Here is a 6,000-nt window from a genome sequence, read left to right as displayed (position 1 = left end):
ACTTGTACGTGTTTCCCCCCTGTCCCAATAAAACCGTAGTTGTTGCATAAGTTGGACACCTTCTTGGTGTCCATACAAGCATTACGCATGACCAGTCTTTGTGAAATGGCTTTTTATGATCACACAGTGTGCAGAGATGCTTGACTTTCCTGGGGAATGCTAAAATAAGGAAGTACCCTGGCAGTCCAGATCCTCCAGATCTCAATTCCCATCCAAGTGTTCTCAATCAGACTTTTTTTTTTCATCTTCCCACAGCTCCCACAGTCTACTGAGATCGTCCTTTTTTATTTTTTTTTATTTTTTGCAGATTGTTGATTTAGTGCCGTTTTCACACCAGATGAAGAACACATGTAGAGAACGTTTGGTTCTGGTCTGATTTCCAGGTCATTTTTTAACGGAAAAGGAAAAACGCAGGACAATTCTTTTTTGTGCAGAAGTGAGCAATAACTGTCGTTCATCTTTAGTAGAGCATAAACATCCGTTTATCATTAGTATTTGGACAGCTTCCCAAGAAACACACCAGGGTGCCAAATAAATGTCTGCATCATGCACTTGACAAAGCACTCCTGACTTTGATGTATGATGCCATGTTGTTCTATCACTAGGTAACGACTGGCTTCGCTCTAAATAACACAAATTTTATCTCTTCTCTGAGCCTGTAAAATGCTTCGCGCTGGCCTCAGCTTCTTTTCTGCATGTCATCGAGTGTTGGAGCATCATATACTCATGGGAACACAGTGTGTTCTTTCTTCTGATCCACCGAAATGTGCATCATCATCACAAAGAAGGTTGACAAACATTTTGCACTGTCCCCATTAGCAAAGTGAAGCATCATTTTTAAGTCTTATTATATTGCAACAAACGTCTTACAGAATGCACTTATTAACTGTTGTCCAGTGTTATGAACCTATAGCGTGTGTGTGTGTGTGTGTAGTTATGGTAACGTCTACAAGCGGCAGTTCCTGGCTCACTGCAGCATTGCTTGGCTGTGCAACCTGTTTTTGGATCGGAGTTATGAAAGTTCTAGAATTCAATCAAGGCCAAAGCAGTTTTAAAGTAACCAGGACCAGCTTGGTCTCCTCCATGCCAGCCTGTCTGCATTATTCATGCCAACTTTAGGCAACTGTTTCCTTGTTTGGTAATATCAGGGGGAACAGAAAAGCCTTCTGCAGGATGTTTTAAACTCAAACAGTCTGGAGCTAGTTGGTGCGATTAGGCAAGATGCAACCCGGCATTATTTCCCATAGCACTTTGCTTTGATGTTTTCTCCTTGGCTTTGATTTTTGCTCTACCATGTACCTCACACTTTGCATCAAAGTGTCTGTAGTAAATGTAGTTGACTAAGTACAAGTCCAAAGGATCACATGTGGTGGGGCAGGAGAGACACACAAAATTTGAGTAGACAGAACTGAACAAATGGATACGTTCAGGTGAGAAACCTGCTCTGGGGCCAGGCTGAAGCTTCTGCACAGGCCTTTTAGTACTTTACTTTAATGCGATATGAGGGTACAGGCATTACTTTATGGAGATGGAGACCAATCTTGTGGCCCCAAGACTCATGGGTGCAGTAGGTGTCCTGCAGGCAGCTGCTGTTTATTTTGAATTAGTGCAGGCTGGAGAGAACGGAAGCAGTGGATTACTGCAAATTTCACTGAAAAAACAAAACAAAAGTTTGGTCAGAGCCGAGGAGACACGAATCTGCAGTGTGCAAAAAATGAATCATTGCCTGAGGTTAAGTGATTTACTTTCTGCACAAGTGATGAGCCATTGTCCTGTTCTTTAGATGTGCACCCTGTGATTATGGTTGGGTGATTATGCAGCCCGTATGGTCTCAATATGGTTGTGACAGCAAGAGACTTGGTGTTTGTCCTGAGTTCACATGTGTTCTTAGTTCTTATTTCAGCCTCAAACTGTGTAACTTATTTGGATTTCCTCCTTTTTTTTCCCCATACCTGAACACAGACGTGCTTGTGTGTGGATTTGCATAGCGAAATCCCCTAGTGAGTAGGGAATTCCCATTTCATCAATTTTTTAGGTTGAATATCAACTGCTCTCCACGTGAAATGGTTATAGGGTTTACATTTGAGATGCCTAAATATGATGCTGTTTAACAAACCAATTTTATTTAAAAAAAAAATGTTCTGTGTAAAAGGATAATATAGGTCAGTGGTGGACACCTCCAGACACCATCAGTCATCTGCAGGAAAATGCTCAGCCATGTCACACCTAGCAGCTCTAAACAAAAGACCCAGACAGCTGACACTGCTGGTGAGCTGGATTAGTCTCACATGTGAGAAAGAGAGCAAGAAACTAAAAAGAGGGACGAGCACAGTGATGAACAAGAGGGGGACTTTCCACTTCTCAGAGTGAGAACCAGCTGGGTCTGAGTTCCCCAATGGGGAAAAACAAGAAAATGTTGAATAAATCAGGAGAATGCTTAGTTTATTTACAGATTAGTGAAAAAGGTTTAAAGTATAGATTTAGGTAGGTAGGTTAGGATACCATGCTCCCATCTTAATACGCAAGATAATTCAGTATTAGGTGTGTTGGAGCAACAGGGTTACATTTGTTACCACTACTGTTCAGAAGCTGCTGGAGATTCGTACTTGCAGGTCCACTTTCCACCAAACTTATATCAGTCTCACAGCAGCACAGCTGCTTATAGTTTCCTATGTTTTCCAAAGAGCTTAGTTTGGAAAAATCAAATAAATCGATATCAATAAGCTTCTAGAGTCCTTAATCATTTCCCCCTTAATGCAGCAAATTACACTTAACTTTTACAGCAAAAGAACCGTGAGCGTAACTTACAGTAATATTTATCTTCTATGTGTTCTAATTCTTGTAGTTTTTTTTTTTTTTTTTTTTTAATCTAGGTGAAATATTTTTATGCCTCTGCACTGCCAAAAGCTGTGTCTGGAGGTATTATGTTTTTGGGTAGTCTGTCCATCTGCACGTCCCGTTCTCGTGAACACGGCAGCTCAGGAATGCCTTGAGGGGATTTCTTGATCTTTGGAGCAGCCAAACATTACAGGAGAATAAGAATGATGGTCAGGAAAAATTGGGTTGCAGTCAACCTTGAGTGTTCAGAAGTCAAAAGCAGGTGTTTTGGTTTTTTCCCTAGCATCAGAGAGAATACTCAGCTAGTGTTTTACGACTATTTGTGGAAATTTTCATTTTCAGTTCCTTTTTTCAGTAACCTTTTCATCTAAACTGGGTTAATCTTTGTCCAAATGTTGTTTATCAGCTTCCCACTGCTCAAAAGAGCTCATTCTTACAGCAACGACAACTCAGGGCCGCTGTCGCTGGGCACTTGGTAGTTGCAGCCCCCCTCCCTCACTCTCTGCTCACCAGGGTCCCAGGCGGCTGTTCTTGTGTGTCATGCAAACAAACTCATGACACACACACACACACACACACACACACAGAATTGTGGGAATGCAAAAACAAACTCACCCACAGCCTCAGTGATGTATGTTTTTCCTAGCTGACACACAATGACCCACACACACACACACACACTTATTAACCCCTTGACAATAAATTAATGCCGTCTTTAAATAGAAATCCCTTTTGTGTAGGTTCTCCCTACAAACATAAATGAGGGAAAGCAAGATTTAGTGCCTTAGCAACAGGTACTAAATTGATTGCTATGAGTTGAGTCATTATTTTCAAACATTTTTTATGTTCTTATGTTTTTTTTTGTTTGTTTTTTTTAATAAATAGGGGTCATAACTATTGTGGAGCAGAAAATGTGAGTAACCGCAGTCTAATTCCAAAGGTACTAAATTTGAGAAAATACCATAACTTTAAATCAGATGGACAGAAATTCCCGATGGTTTTAAAAAGAAAAAGTTAGTCCGCGTGGCTTCATGTCATTGCTCCCCTGGTTGTGATGATCCACAGTTTCCCAGCAACCGCGACACATGTTAGTGGAGTGACGCTATACAGTACTTCACAGAGACACTAGACGTACATGTTGTGATAGGAGACTGACCTCTATGAGCCGGTGCTAACAGAGGCCGACACCGGTGAGGATCTGCTTTTTACTTTACACTTACAGGGCCTCTTCTTTTGCTCCATATGAACATCCCCCCTGGACTCCTCTCTCTTTTAGAACAAAAAGATTACGGAGCAATCCAAAAGGCCCTCGCTGTGTCTGGCAGCGAGCACGCTACAGGGATTAATTCTCAGTTATCGCATGAACTGAAAATAACCAAGCCTGCAAGCTTGCAAAATTGAAGCTGCATGTCCTCTGTGTGCTGATTGGCAGTGATGCTGTAAAACTGTCAGCTCCCACATTAAGAGACAACAGATATTTGAAATTAAACCTGTGTCGCTGTCTAAATGTGAAACCTCTGGGGTGTAGTTTACTGCTTTTTAGCCACCATCACTGGTTTGTGCACTACTTTAGTTCAGACTGAAATATCGTTGTGAATATTGGATGGACATTTTACACATGTACGTAATCCGCAGAGGATGAGGCATAATCGGGAATCCACTGGTGTTTCGGGTTTTTTTTTTTTTCTTATACGTGTCTTGACAGCTATTTGCTTTCCTCGCATGAAATTTTCAACAGACATTTATGATTTTCCACAGAAATAAGTCTCGGGTTCCCCTCTAGTGCCTCTACTGGGGAGGCGTCAAGGGGTCGACATCTGTGCTTTGGGGAAATAGTCTTTCAATTTTAAAAATGCTGTACTTAAGTAAGATTTGAGGTACTTGAACTTTACATGACACCACATTAACAGCTTGAGTAGCTAATTTTCAGATGCAGGTTCTCTATTAAGATGTGCACATTCATGTTATCAACCGCATTAAGATCAGTAGTTTTTAAAGTTTGTTGTTTTATGGAGTATATTTTTAGGCAACTAATTGCATTTTTACTTGGGTAGTGAGTTTGTGCACTTCTGCTGTATTGGACTGACTGGCATAATATTTTTTTAAAAGATGTTCACGTTTCTCCTCAGGCTTAAGGCTCTTAGGCTGTTCAGCTACCTGATCTGCAAGCACACATCTCGTTTGTTCAAAACCAAATAATAATTCTGAGCATTCTTATCATCTACATATCTTTTTTTTCTTCTTTGTTTTCTTTTCATTCGATTTGTATAATTAGCAGTAAGTAGAACATTTATCTGTTTCTCGTATATAATGCAAAGTTTGTCATCATGCAGATCCAATGTGTTTGTTAGCAACACAGTAATTCACGCCTACATTTTGTTACTAGCTGCTAACAGAAGAATCTCGGTACCAGTCAGCCATCAAGCAGATGCACCAATAAAGCAAATGCCTACTTGTCCAATAAATCTGTTCCCACGTTCTCTAAGCCTTTTTTTATGTGCATGCTCTCAGCTCTCAGCTCACAATAATGTGGATGCATTATTAAATCCTGACCAATAAGGTCAGGCTGCTAAAGGTCTCGAGGTTTGGTTAAATATCATACACTCAAGCAGGACGTCATCAAAGAGTGTCGCTATCCGACAGGTTGTGACAATGATCCAGCAGCTGCTCCTTGTCCCCAGCAACCACTCCTGATAGGATGTTGGGCCTTGAGTTATCTTTGCAGCCTCGGATGGCAGTTCTTTGGTGTCGAGGCCCTGTAGGGGTATAATGTGGTTCTCTAAATCTTGCCATTTCCCATTGGAATAGCTCCCTGCTCCGACAGGGATCAAGACGCAGGCTTGCTGTGAGTGCTGGCTGTGCTGTGGCCTCTCATTAATGTACCGCCATCTGAGAGCAGCTGTGTGAACAGAGCTTGTTGCTGAGCAGATAAAGACAGTTCAGTGACACAGGGATAAGGCGTGAGCATTAACACTAAACAGAGTTGGGACTTGTTGTGCTTTGATACTTGCGATGTACTGTAACAGCAGTGGTCTTATCTGGAGTGGGACTCTGAGGTGTGACCCAGTTCTGACCCATCTATCTTATTTAAAATGAGATCTGGGCAGGCACTCTTGCCTCTCTGAAACATTTGCTTCATCAAGTCCTGAGTTTCTATGACCC

The sequence above is a fragment of the Channa argus genome, chromosome 7 (assembly GCF_033026475.1).
Source record: "Channa argus isolate prfri chromosome 7, Channa argus male v1.0, whole genome shotgun sequence".
NCBI lineage: Eukaryota > Metazoa > Chordata > Actinopteri > Anabantiformes > Channidae > Channa > Channa argus.
This window is presented reverse-complemented; position numbering follows the sequence as displayed.